Source organism: Rhinolophus sinicus, linkage group LG06 (assembly GCF_036562045.2).
Source record: "Rhinolophus sinicus isolate RSC01 linkage group LG06, ASM3656204v1, whole genome shotgun sequence".
NCBI classification, from domain to species: Eukaryota; Metazoa; Chordata; class Mammalia; order Chiroptera; family Rhinolophidae; genus Rhinolophus; species Rhinolophus sinicus.
The window spans coordinates 150,652,569-150,668,021 of record NC_133756.1 but is presented as its reverse complement, the minus strand read 5'-3'; positions in this window follow the sequence as shown (position 1 = coordinate 150,668,021).

The window sequence follows — 15,453 nt, the reverse complement described above, 5'->3', positions numbered from 1 at the left end:
CCAGCTTTTTAAGGCAGTTCATTCATTCGTGTATCAAATGGCACATGTGTTTTCCTTATTGAGGAATTACTAGGTGTCAAGGACTGTTCCAGGTTCCAGGACAATAACCAGTGAATGAAACAAAGTTTATGCTTTTATGGAGAGAAATAAAAAATAAACTTTGGTATGTAAGCTGGTGAAAATACCACAAAGGGAAAAGTGAAGCATGGTAAAGGAGTAAGGAGTCTTGAGGGAGAGGAGTTATTTTATATAGAGTGTTATATATATATTGACGTGTCAGAAGGAAGTGAACCATACTGGTAATTTAGAGAAGAATGTTCCCGGAAGAGGAAACATCAAGTGCAGAGACTGAGGTGGATGTCTGCTTCGCTGTTTCAAGGAAGAACAAAGAGCCCAATGTGAATGAGTAGGAGCCAGTAGGGTGACTGGGTGCCGTTCATGTCACGAAGAGCCTTTGTGGGTCATTAGAAGGAATTCTGGTCTAATTTTGAGAGAAATAGGAAGCCACTGGAAGGTTTGGAACAGAGGAGTGAGTTGATCCGATTTATGTCTTTGGTTGCCATCTTGGGAATGGATGCTAAAGAGCCCAGGGCAGAACCAGGGAGATGAGTTGGGAGACAGTTACAATAATCCAGGTGAAAGTTGGAGGTGGCTTGGTCCAGGGATGTTGTGGTGGTGACAGTGATAGGATGTGGTTGGAATCTGTGTCTGTTTTTGAATGTAATGCTGGCAGAATTTGCTGACTCATTATCCTTATCATTAAGAGAGAAGTGATACGATGTCGCAAGCTTTTGGGATGAGCACCTTGATGGATGGGGTTGCCAGTTGTTAAGTAGGAAAGACCGTGGAGGACGCATGCTCGGTGGAGGGAGATCAGAAGCTTAGTTTGGGGTGTATTTGGCCTGTCGGCCTCAGCAGGTAGTTGTCAATCGGGATGGAAATGTTTAGGTTCAAGTTCAATGGGGAGGCCTGAGCTAGAGATACAACTTTTGGAGGCATATGAAACTGATAGTTTTTAAAACCATGAAATTAGGTGACATCACTCAGAGAATGGGTGTATTTAGAGAAGAGACATAGACTTAAGGCTTGGAGCATTGCACCTTAGAGGGGAAAGGGAGGTGAGGAGAAGCCAGCAAAGGAATAGCCTCTTATCTGCACTATGTACCTATTCTAAAAAACAGTCATCCGTATATATGGAAGATAAATGTATTATTCAATGTACAAATGATTCTTTGTGCATATATGGATTACTAGAACTTTTATGGTAACTGTAGGGACATCGTAGACACTCGATAAATATTAGTTGAATGTCTCGGCATGTATGCAGTTCCTTATGCCACCCCTCTGTGGACATGGGATAATCTGTTCAGGCAGATCTGTGCATCAAGAACCTACTTGGAACTAGTTATAGTGCCACTTTGGGCAAATGATGAAACAAATTATTCAAACCATAAATACAGAAGGCATTTTTTTTTTTTTTTTCAGGACTTGCTTAGGGAATTGAGCTCTTTTTCTGAGAGCCCTGTAGCCTGCCCAAGGTGAGGGAAATAGGCAAAAGATCAGATTCACTCCTGACCTCCAAGAAATGGCTTTCAACCTGCTGGTCCAGCAGTAGAGGCACCAACTCTCGACGCCTCCCCAGTGCCTCGCCATTGGGGATGCACAGCTGTGCATGCTGATTACTTGCCTTTCTCCTGAGGCATATCCGCTAGGTGTCAACATTTATTTGGATTCCAGATGCCTCATCTTATAGATTTCAGTTTAGAAGCCAAAAGAAACTACAGTAGGAGTCTTATTATATAGAGTTTTGAATATCACAGAACAGCCAGCCTCCTTCCTGCTGTCTGCCTGGCTCTGTCCTTGCTGTGGAAGCATGACTATTATTTCTCTGTGGATGCTGGGAACTCACCAGAACCACAGTCAGGAAGCCCCCACCTGTAATCCTTGGTTGTTCAGTAGTGGGGAGCCCTTTTCTCACATAACCTTTCTAACTCTTCTCACAGAAGGAATATATGCTCCCTCGGAAGGACTGCAGAGGAAACTTTTTTTATTTTCCATACTTGGCTCTCTCTTTGGGAGGACATATGACTAATACAATTGTTCTAAGTTACCAGTGGGTCCTCCACGAGTTTGCTAGAACCAGGCGCTGTCGTTTTGCTCTTTCTTGGAGAGCGTGTGCTCAAGGGAGTGGGCTCCTTTCCCTCTCTGGTTTACATTTCTGGACAAAGGGAGTCTGCTTCTACTTATGCCTCTGCTTTCTCTGTTCTAGGCTTTCAGTCTGTAGGTGGGTGGATAAGTTCAGAGCAGAGGTGGAAGTGGGGAAGCTCAGCTATGATTTCCAGTCTAGGCAGACCAATGAGAAAGTGAACATTAATTTGATGCTGAGTTTGCTCCTGGCCTCACTTGGTTAGAATTTGGAAATAGGAGTGATTTGTTTCTCTGGAGTCTCAAATAGTGAGCAATACGCTCCAGAGCCTCACCTCTCAGCCACAGTGAATACAACCAGGAGTGGGAAACTCTTGGGGCAGGTGGGGAGACATACAGCATAGCTAGTGATTCATGATTTTTTGTGGAATGGCTTTGAAAGATGATTTCCTCTCTGGAAATTTGAAAGAGGACTGGGGGAGACTTACCAGTAGCCATTGTAGCTTTTTGCATGAACACTGATCCTACAAGACAGAGCAGTTAGTTGTACATAGCAGTTGCTGGCTTGTGTCCTCAGTTAGCTTTTTCCCTCCTTCCTCATTTCACTGCCCTTGTGCCTCGCTCCTGTTGCGTGTGTGTGAGCTCCCAAGTACAGTAGGATCACATAAGATTTTGCCTCAAGCTCTGCTTTCCACACTAAGGCTGGTTTCTGGAGGAGCGTGAGAGTTGCTCGTAAGCTTTAAAATTGCAGTTCTTGTCACTCATCACAACACCACACCCATGCGAATCCTTATGTTAAGATGTGGGTGATGTGGGTGTAGGGAGCATTACTTCTGTCTTGTGAGAACAGCCTCATCTCTGTTTTGTTACCCAAATAGCCTGGGATCCGACTCCCACAGCCTCAACCCCACTGTCATAGTGAGTTGAACTATCTATATTTTGGAGAGAGAAATTAATTTTTTTATAAGGGACACTGAGTACTATATCTGAATACACTGTATAGATATTTAAAAAGTAAAGACTTGGAGCAGGAGAGTGACATGGCGTGATGCCTTCATTTTAGAAATGAGGGTGGGGACTCAAATGAGGTGTCACAGGTCATAGAGAGGAATAAGTTGCTATTCTGGGTCTACAGCTTCGATCCTTTGAACAAGATAGTAGTGACCTATGGTGTCCCTTTATGTTCCTTATTTGTAAAACAAAGACATCACACCATGTGATTTCATTTCCCTGCTCAAAAATCTTTTGTGTTTCCAATATGTATAAAGTACTAATACAGACCTTGAATAACCAACCGCATCGAGTCGAGCTCCCCGCTGCCTGGGACCCTCCATTCTGAACTCAGGCTCGATCACGGAATCAACTTCTTTTGCGTTACATTCCTGAGATTTCAGGGTTGGTATAATACCCTGTTACTGGGTGTTACCTTTACTAGAAAACTGGGCAGAAGGCATTATTCTGACTGACCATAGTGATTGAGTCAAGGAGTGGTTACACGTTTTAAGTAGGATCAATCAGAATATCCCATGAAACTTGATATGTATGATGCCTTCAATTTACAAATGAAGGTGGGGTCTCTCCTTCACTATAAAATGAGTGATACGCTATTTTTATTTTGGGGAGGATAAGTTATGAAAGTAATATACTTGGAATTGCTGTAGTGATTCTTATCTCCCTGTGCAAAGAAGGAAGCCAAGTCAGAGGAGAGCAGAGCTGAGCGATGGTGAGTGTGGGATGCAACACCATTTGAGCAGCTAGTGGAATTCATTGTCTATATGTAAATTCCTAGGCTTTGCAGCTATGTGAGTTAATTTTTTTTTGTTCAAGCTAGTTTGAGTTGAGTTTCTGTCACTGCAGCTGAAAGAGTTCTGGCTAATCTAACTAGAAGCTAAAGTGAGAGCTATATGTAATTGTAGAGCTTTATGAAGTCATAGAAGTTCTTTGATTTTTACTCTATAAGAATTTTTATTTAATTAGCTGCAATGTAAAAAAGTGAAACTGCTCATGGGGAACCTCAATTTGGTGACCTCTGGGTTGATTTCATGAATACCTTGTGATTTCTAAGTCCTTGAAGGGTCTAGTTCGGTAGTAACTTGATTTTGTGTCTTTATAGTTTGAGAGAACAAAACATTTCTGTATTTCCTTAAAATGATCTGAGCCATGTTACCACCCTTGCAATTTTTCCTCTAAGCTTGTCATCTCTTTTTGTCAAGCCCTTGAAACAGCAATAAATTAAACTAAACATCAATAAACACATTTCCCCTCAACTTACATTTCTAGTTGCCAGAAGTCATTTCTCTTTGGTCTGTTGACAGGTAGCAGGCATGATTCCAGCATGGAATACTCTGTAGAGTTATTGATTTTTTTCATGATAATAGTAATAGAAATGTATTAAACTATCACCCTGTACTAGAGCCTACGCCTTATTCACAAAGATTACTTTCCCTCAAGAAGCACTCCTAGGCTTCTTGTAAATGTCCATGCTAATTAAAGTCTAAATCCTGCAGCTTGTTGGAAGTTTAAAATTCTCCACAATCTGACCTGCACCTCTTTCCAACCTTATTTCTGTCTCTGTCCTTTAGTCAGATTGAATTGCTTGTGTTTCCAGAATATACAGCTTGTATTCCCATTCCCTTGCTTTTATTCATGATGTTTCTTTTGCCTTCCATGCCCTTTTTCTGGGCTTCCTCCATACATACGTCCATAATTACTCATCCTTCCAGATCAAGCTGGAATGCCACATTCTCCGCAAAGCTTTTCTTGGTAACCTCCGTTGGAGTGACTCCCTCCCAGTGTGGTCTGTGCCCCTCTCTTCTCAGCCACCTCACTCAGCACAGCGCTCATACAACCTTAACCTCCACAACCCCACGCCAACTGCCCAATCTGATACTCTCCAGCATAATGACCTCTGTCACCGTGCTCCCAGCCAGTAACAAAACTGTGAAGAGCCAGAGCCAGAATTCAACTCCTAAGGTGCCTGAATCCAAAGTAAGAAGTTTTAATCACTGTACTTGACTGCTTTTTTCTCTGGTGCATAACTTGGTGTTGATGAATATGTCTTATTTGCTAGACTGGATTATAAATTCCCCAAAGGCAGGGTCCTCATTTAATTCATCTTTATAACCTTGTAAGTGCTTAGTGGAGGACTGGGCACATGGTAGATGCTGAATGAATATTTGGATGGATGAATGGAGATGTGCATTTCAGCAATAGTATATGTTGCAGGAAATGAAAGAATTTTAGAATTCTGGAATCAATAGAAGTGTCTCTTTTCTAATTATATGTGATATGGATATAATGATTAAATAATCTTTAACTGGAGGTGGGAGAAGAAAACTCAGAAGTATTGGGTAAAAGAGGAAAGCTCGTGTGAGAATAATATTTGAAACAGAGACTCCATAGCCTGGATATGTAGTTAATTGACTTATGTGATAGTTTAAATCAATGTATTAAAAGAGCATATGGTGATATAATACACTGTCATATATATGTTTATCTTGATGTCCTGATTCAAGGTAAAAATCCCTTTACTTTTTTCCCCAAGCTGCTGACCCAACAGATCAGTAATTCTCAACCTAATTTTCTGGCATGACATCTATATTGGATGACCCTCATGTGAACAGTTTCCACTGGGAAGACCGTAAGTCCACTCTCTGTCACACAGCAAAATATATCAGAAAACTGGCATAACAGATGTAATATTTTAATTGTTATAATTAGGTTCAAATTCATGAATAAAAGCATTTGATGATTTTTGCATTTCAACCATTATTGATTACAAATGAGTTGTGATTCTCTTTTCATAAGAATGGGGACATACTGCATTTCAAAACTTCTGCGATAAGCCCTTTAAAGCCCAAGCGGGATCTGCTTTGTTCTAGAAGAGGCCTAGCAGAGTTGGTGGTGCCAGGAAGTTGGGTGCATTTCCATTGGTTGAAACTAAATTCTTTTCCTTCAGAGGTAGGAAACTGATCAGCGGAGGGTATTATATAAGCTAAAGACGTAAAGACAAATGAAATGTCACATTGGATCAAATCAGTACATCATCTGGTCTGGAATTTTGCCCAAATGTGGATGTTAAGACATGGCCAGTCAGATTAGACTTTGCTCTCTGTTATGAATAACACGAAATTGATTGCAAACACTGTAAGGGCGAAGGCTGTGCTTTATAATTCTTGAGTTTCACATTACTACCTAGTGTCATTATATGCAATTGGAGCTAACACTTATTATAATCCTGCCAGGAGACAAGCCCTATATTGGTTCCGTGTAATTCTCAACAACCCAGTGAGACAAGTACTTGTGTCCATGCTTTGAAGATGAAGAAGTTAGGCTTTATAACAATTCCCTAGATTCCCACAGCTAGGAAGTACATTGGATGAGAATGAGAGGCTGTGGGGGAAGCGTAGAGAAGAAGCATCCAGCGTCTCTGGAAGTGCTCAGAGATCCCAGGCGTCTGTGACAAGGTGCTTCTGGTGTGAAGAATAGATTTAAAATCAGACAGACCTGGATTAGAATCATTTTCTACCTCTGTGACCTTTCTGAGAACATAGTCAAATACTTATTGCAGTGCTTGGCACACACTAAACAGTAAATGCTAGCAATAGTAATAATTGTAATTATTATTACTACCTTGAAGAGCTAGGATGAGAGCTTAGATCTGTTGGTACCAAAGTCTTCATATTTTTGTATTCCTATACCACGTGGATTCCCACGGACATATTGTTAAATGAATGGGTTCTCCCTAATTTGTTTTTAATAATTTCTTCTAGTCACTTATTGTGGTTCTTTTCTGTGTATTTATCTACAGTTGTAACCTGAAAGTAGAGCCTCCACTGAGCCCTAGGTTCAGAGTTTCATTTTCCTCCCTGCAGATTGTCTCTCTTTAGTTTTGCAAAGGGTGCGTTTTATTGATTCCTGTAAAGGCTGCGTTTTAGAAGCTGGATCCTTGGCTGTGAGTCAGGAACTCGAAGGGGCTTTCCTTCTTGCCTTCCTGCCTCCATAAATGCAGAAACTTGCCAATCACCATTAAAGCATCTTAATGAGTGAGTTTGGGGATCCATTACATACCCTGCCACTGATTCTCACTTGACAGTTTGCTTTTTTGTTCTCTGTCAGAAAGTTTGAAATTCTGTGGTTGCTTATCTATGTGGGTAGTAAAACTTTGGCACTCTCCCATATAATTTTTTGGGTTTTTAAGAAAACACTAATTGGATTTATAGGCTATAAAGACTCCTACTTCGATTCTAACATAAAGCAAAGCTAAATTGATATTGGCGGGTCTAGAGCTAGATTTGGTAGCTTGGAGAATAATATTCTTGAGTTATAGTCTGTACTTGAGTCTATCAAAAACATTTCTCAAACTTGGAGAAGATGGGGGATGTTAAGATCCTGTGTTTAATTCTTGATTATTGATAATTGAAATATTTGCTTGGTAGAAAGAGTAAGCAAGAGACAGTATGGTGTATGAATGAAGAGGAAAGAGTTTTGGAGGAAAACAGACCTAAGTTCTAATCCACATTGGGCCACTTTGGGAAAGTAACTTAACCCATGGAAACTGGAGCTTTCTCATTTGTAAATGGAAATAAAAATGGTACTTATCTCAAATGGTTAGCATGAAGTTTCAATGAGAAATCCATATAAAGTGGTTATGTGATGCTTGGTAGAAGACAGGTTCTCAATTAGAAGCTATTATTATTATGGATGAAAACAGTCCACAGTATCAGTTATAGCTCAGTATCAGTAACCCTCTTAAAATGAACAGAGTCACATTCAAGGGTAGAAGCTAGGTCTTCAAGCAAGTGCTAGGGTAGTTTTATTATAATCTATCTTCTGTTCCTTGTGTGAGCTTTTCACCATGGGAGTGTTTCCAGAGGTAGTGTGACCAACTGTCCTGATTTGCCTAGGAGTGAGGGGTTTCCTGGGATGTGGGACTTTTTGTGCTAAAACAGGCAGAGGCCTAAGTTGGTCCCTATCACAGGTTCTGTTTCTCAACTTTGCTGCATCTTGCACTTGGTCATGTTGCTTTTTCTATGTCTTGGTTCTCTTCTTCAACTTCACAACTTCCCCACAGACTTATATAGCAAAGGCAGGACAACTGCCTAAGTGTTTGGTTCCCTACCGTTCTCCAAAAACTTATCTATGATACTTTGGTGTATTATTATGATCTAATACGTTTAAATGTATATGATGTGTTTGAAATCGTTGCGGTTATCTTTGTTGATGGTCATACAATCCCATCTTTGGCCAGTGGAAGCATATTCAATTTGGTCCCTTAATCTTTTCAACATGATCATTGACATGCGTTTCCAATGACAAGATAGGAATTTTACCCCCCAGATCTAGATTCAGCCATTTCTCCAAGGATCCCTGTTTCCTTTTAGTGGGAAATGGTATTTGGAAATTACCACGTGGATACTAGGAGTGCTCGTTACCACTGGTTGGGTTATTGCTTCTGGGCTTTTACAGAGACCTAGGGAATATATATTTTTAATTTGTAAATGTTTTGTAGTCTCATACAGGTTCTTTCAATTCAAATTTAGGATTACAGGGTTTTTACTTAATCTCATCAATCTTACACCTATGTGTTTTTATGCATGATAAAAATCCTGGTCCTCAGTGACACTAATATAATACCTTACTTACTTAGGAAAAAAACTTATTTACTTTATCCCACACTACACAGAAATCCACACTACTACTACAAGCTCAGGAAAACAGTACCAACATACTACCACCAATGATATGATGACTCAAAGTAGTTAAAAACATTTTTTTGTCTTTTGTGTATGTTCCACTAGGAATACATAGCCAAGTTAAAGTCACTTATAATTATTATTCTTTAGTGGTTATAGCACTAACTGCATATAGGCTTATTAATTTCATCAAATTTTAAATTTTAGGACTTGTTTTTAGTTTAATTTTGTCTTATAATTTTATAAAATTTTCACACTGTTCCAAAATCTTATCTACAACACAAGATATTTTCCAAGAATTGTAGCTTCAAAACTTGTTTCTTCAATCTGTTCCTTCTCTACTTTATAGGTGATCTCTTTTTTTGTGTGTGCGGTAAAATTGGTATATAAGATTCGATATATTTCCAGTGTATAATAATTATGCATTACATATCCATTGTAATTTGATATTTGTATTCACTACATAGTGTTCACCAGTGTAAGTCTAATTACCATCCATCACCACAATTGATTCCCCTTACCCATTTCACCCTTTCCTTAATCCCTTGCCCCTCTGGTAACCACTGCTGTGTTGTCTGTATCTATAAGTCTTTTTTTTTTTTTTTTTTTAGATTCCACATATAAGTGAAATCATATGGTATTTGTCTTTCTCCTTCTGATTTATTTCACTTAGCATAATACCCTCAAGATCCATCCATGTTATAGCAAGCACAATGTTATTTTTTTTCATTTTTAACATAAAAGAATATATATATGTATATATAAATACACATAGATATGCACATAAATAAGTACACACATATAAGGCATTTCATTATAAAGTTTATTTTATTTACTTTTTCTCTTTTACCTCTTTAATATATTTTTCTTTTATATTGGGAGTTTAATATTTTGGTTTTAGTGGTAACTTTTATAGTATTACATTTCTATAATACTTTTAGTCTTCTTTTTTCTTGGTCTATTTTTTTTTTGCTCCCAATTATAAACAATATGGAAATAAACTTTTGTTTCCATTCTCCCTTTACATCAGTCATCTGATATGAAGCAGTGTTCTTTTATTTTCAGTTAATATCTGTGAATCAATCAGTGAGTTTAATCTACTTTTCAAATAGTTTCTCCATTCAGTGCCAACTTTTGATAATTGTACTGTGTCTACATTGTAAAGGTATATACACATTATACTGTTTCCTTTATAACCATTGTTTGATCTTAGTTTTATAGGTACATGAATATATTTATGCTTATCTTTTAGCCTTATGTTCATTTCTTTTTAATCATTTTGATATCTGAATCTTGGTCCATAAGAGATTCCTCGGGAAAGGCTCACAGGAGCGACATTCCCTTAATTATTATACATTTATATAATTCTGTCTGTGCCTTTATATTTAATTTGTTTTGCTGCACATAAAAGGCAATTTTTGACCCAAGGTGTTTTACCTTGGGAGTCTTAAATATGTATTGTCGTCTAGTAACCTGTTGTGAAATTTGATGCCTTCCTGATTCTCATTCCTACATAGGTGACACATTTCTCTCTGGAAACTTATAGGATCATCTCTTTATGACTGAAGTTCTAAAACTTCACACTGATGTGCCATGAAGTAGGTCTTTTGTCATTTACAATGCTGGGCACTCAGTGTGCCCTTTCAATATGGAAACTCAAATTGCTCGTGCGTGTATAGTGGGGAGATTGACTATTCTAGATGCCGACATTTAGCTAATCTTGCTATTCTCAGACCTGCGGCCCTCTGCTAACATCAGCTGTGTCTGGTGACTCTAAACCCTGAGACTCGCTGGGGTTCAGTAAAAAATCAGTTCCTTTAAGCTCCACTTTTCCTTATGTAGGCACTTAAGCTGTGACCTCTGCCCCTCTTCCCTCCCCCATCACCTTTTTCTGTCTTCCAGGGATTTATTAGGTTCACTGCTATCTCTCTCTTATTTGCTTTGTCATTATGAATTGATATATATTTTTTTGATTCATTTGCTCTCATTTTGAGAGTAAAGGAATTAAAAAAAAAAAATACGGGAAAGGTAGTAATTAAAGGTATGTAGCTAATCCTGCATCTTTAGTTAGAAGTCCTAGAGTTTTTTGGATTTATTTTGAAAGCCACAAGGAATACAAACTCTTGATTGATACTTACAGGTAAAAATGCATTTTTAACTTACATTAGTTATAATCTGGAAGAAAAAAGAATACAGAATACAACTTTTATCATTTGTTTTAAGAGAGAGAGAAAAAATGGATGTGTGAAGAGGGTGAGTGAGGGGACAGGAGAGATTGTAAATATGACTGTAAAATGGCACTCATAATGCTGTGACTGCCTCCCAGGGGAAATTAACTCTCCAGTGGACTGTCCAGCAGTGAGTTTCAAGCCAGTGTTTGAAAACTGAGCCTGTTTCTGAATTTGGATTTAGTGCGTTGGTTGTTTATGTCAGGCATATAGCAATTGGTGGTTCCATTATAGAATATTGACTGCATTTAATGAGTGTGAATGAATAGACTGAGGCTCCATGGGACAGTGAATAAAGTGTAATTCAGTTCAGTCTTGTTCTGTGTCCCTGCTAATTTTCCAGTCTCACAGCTGAGATCTGTTGGCAAGTAGATTTCCTAGAAGGTAGTGTAACAGACTCTTTTTGGGCTTTCTTCTTTGCCTTTTATCCCCCCCTACACTAAGTCTGTGTCAAGGCTTGAAGTTGGGGGAAGAGAGTGAGGAGGAGGGAAATGGAGCAGTAATAGGACTTTACCTTCCTTGAATGAGAATTTTGATGCTTGGCCTTTTGGCAACTCTTAGGAATTCCACACTGGAGATCATAGCTTTTCCAATAAGTACAAGTAGAAATTCTTGTACTTATTCACAGCATGACAGTGCATTTATGTTGGAGTTTGATAATAGAGAGTTGGAGTACATCGTCCTATGTAAGCATGACTTAAGGTTGGCAACACGTGGAATAAGGATTTACTTTGTCCCTACGTGATAATTAATATCAGAGGGTTTTCGCCTCTTGTTTTCAAATTATTATTGGTCCAGGCTGATGGTGGGCTGTGCGTGGTAGAGGCAGTCACTGCTTTGATGGAGGTTGATTCTTGAACGGGTTAGCTTCTGATGGGAATTTTAAAGGTGAAACATAGTTTTTAAGGATTTATATGTACCAAGAAGTGTCCTAACCTTACATGCGTTAACTAATTTAATCCCTATGAAGGAGTTACCATTATCATCAGTCCTATTTGAGAGATGAGGAAACTGAGACATTGAGAGTTTAGATAACTTACCCAGAGTCTCATGGAGCTAGACGAGCAAACAGGAGGTCTGCCTCCAGAGCCTGTTGTCCTAAGCATTGTGCCATGCCACCTCCCTAGCATCTAGAGATGGTAACTGTCTTAATAAATGTTAGGGAAACATCCAGATCTTCTGTCCTATGATGTTTTCATTGGGCTCTGATGATGTTTCAAACCTCAGGAGAGGTTCTGGTTTGACAAACCCCCTTTTCTGTATTTGAAAGGGAGATAAAATGGCAGGGCGTGCAAATGCAATACAAATGGTCAAATATACACAGGTATTTATGTATGTGTATGTGTTACTAACTGGTTTAGTAACTTTTTTTTTTTTTATAAAAAGGACCACATGACACTAAGAAATGGGCGGAGTGTAATAGAGGACCAGGACTGGTGCTATGGGGGGACCATATGGCACAGGAGAAGTTACACCCAAGGGGAGTTGATTAATTCTGTGACCTTGAGTCAATGACTTTCTTTCTCTTGGCCCTTATAGAATGAGGGAACTGGATTACATTCTTTATAACAGTTGTCTGAAAACTGTACTGTAGAGGTTTAGGGTTCTGGGATGTGCCTGTGGCCCGTGAGGGTGGCCATAGAAAAGTCGAACAGAAAGACCTGTCTTCCCTTATTCCCCCGTGCAGGATTCACTTAGGACTGTTCCACTTCTAGTAAATTTATAAATTGAGGTATGTGCAGGATTCTGTACGACAAAAGGGTTCTATTCAAATAAGTTTAAAAAAACCACTGTACTCACAATTTATATGTTCTAGTTCTAAAATGTTACAGATTCCTGTTACCCATCCTATGGTTGACAACACTCACGTGGGCCTCCAGTTACCCTTTCTGCCACAAATACACCTGTGTTATGACTTTCCTTTGTCTATTGGAGTGGTTGATTTTTATTATTGCTCAGAATGGTGAGGTTCCATAGTTACAAAACATTTGTTATCCTTGTAAATCGATCAGTTTACTGAGCACTTTTGCTCCATTATTCCCTTTGTACATCACTACACATCTGTAAAGGAATTTGACCAAATATTTCACGATTATTGTTATTTCTATTTTCAGATGAAGGAACTAAAAATAGAGAAAATTACTTTCCCACATTTATATTTCTAATGAGTTGTGAAGCTTGAGTAGCAACACCAGGCTGCGTATACTCATAGGGGGCCATTGAAATACCTATGTTTTCTGGTCAACATCCCCTGCATTTGTGTACTGCTTCTGGCTTTGCTGAAATTCAAGTGCCTGTCCACTGGTGATAAATGGGGCATTTTTACTTCATTTCATTTCACTTCCATGACCCTGAACCATCAAACTTCTTGAAGTTTTCTGAAACCTGCCGTGCTGTTTCACTTCTCTATATTATTGCACATACTGTATTTTCTGCTCTGTATTTCCTTCTTCTCCCTCCACTGCTTCCTTTGCCTGGAAAGCCCTTACTTATCCTGCAAAGGTCTATGCTATCATCTTGTCCTTGATGGACCCACCACTGAACTTGTGCACATCAAATGCATTGTAATTAACTGGTTGTTTGTCTCTCTTTCCTGCTACCCTGTGGCTGTTTAAAGGGCTGGAACTCTTACCTATATTCCTAGCACTTGGCTTTCAGTATGTGTTGAACAGTCTCTGTTGGTGCATCCTTATTACCGAATGTAAAATCCTGTAGTGATATCACAAAATCTCACTGTTTTAAATATCATGTATATACTGGCAACAACTTCATTTATTTCTTTTTGCTCTCAAACTCCAGATTCATGCATTCATCGGTTTACTTGACATCTATGCTTGGGATGTCAAATGAACATTCCAAGCTTTTAACGTCCTCAACTTAACATCCCTGCTAGGATGCCCAGCTGTCCTAGTTTTCCTGGGGCTGAGAAATTTTGTGTATACGTTTTTTTTTTTTTTTTGGCACCCTCTGTACTTATTGCACACACACACCCTGCCATTTACCTTCCTCCATTATAAAATAGAGAAAGGGAAGTTTGTCAAACCAGAGCCTCTACTGATATAATACAATGAAACAGCATCAGAGCCAAATAGAAGCTCTGGATGTTTCCCTAACATTTTGTTTTGACAGTTACCATCTCTCTGATGCTAGGAGGTAGCATAGCACACACAGACACTTACTGACCAATTGGTACCACCTTTAATCTTTCCCATCTCAATTGGCAGTGACTTTTTCCTTGCATTTGCTCAGGAAAAAACTTTAGAGTCATCCTTACTCTTCTCTTTCTGTCACATCCCACATCCAATCCTTCAGTAACTCTTTTTGGTTCTGCTTTCAGAATCTAGAATCCAATCTGGTTACCCTATTTAAAATTGCAATCAGCAAACCATCTCTACCCAGCCCTTTTCCTTACCTGGATGTATTTTTATTTCCGTTTTGGGGCACTCACTACATACCTGTTTATTATGTTTATTATTTGTTGTTTATCTCCCCAGGGATTTTTTTAGGGGGTTTGTTTGCTTCTTTGATATATCTCAAGTGTCTAGACCACTGGTACATACGGAGTGCTCAACGCATATCTATTGAATGAGTAAATAATTCACCCACAAGTTTTGAAGTCAGAATTGAGATTTCTTTTCTCTTTACTGTTTATTGAACACATTATTTTCAGCTGTTGTGCTAGGTGCTACGCACACACACACACACACACACACACACACACACACGTGCTCGCGTGCGTCATTTAATCCTCACAATAGGTCTCCGACATTACCTTCAGCTCACATCACAGAGATTAATTGATAGACATAGTACCATGTTTCCCTGAAAATAAGACCGGGTCATATTAATTTTTGCTCCAAAAGATGCATTAGGGCTTATATTCAGGGGATGTCATCCTGAAACATCATGGTAGGGCTTATTTTCCTGTTAGGTCTCATTTTCCGGGAAACACGTAGTGGTGAAGCCAGGTTTTGAACCAAGTCTGTGTGACTTGAGGACATGAATGTTCAACCACTGTCACATTGCCTAACACGTAGGTCAGCTTCATTTGGCTGGTCAGTACTAGGATTCCACGTCGGCAAATGACGGTATCTTATGTTGTTGCTGAAATCCACATATTCTAATCAGAGAGGAGGTGGCATTCCCTATAAGATCTGTCTTTGTGAGGAACTAAGGTGGATGGGAACCAATTAAAATGCCATAGAGCAAAAACAATGTTTATTTGGAATAAGTTTCCAACTTACTATTAGATTGGTGCAAAAGTAATTGCGGTTTTTGCAATTCTTAACCTTTTAAACTGCAATTACTTTTGCACCAACCTAATAAATAATACTGCTAGTGAAAAAAATAACAACAAACACATTTAACAGTTTTTGCAATAGTTT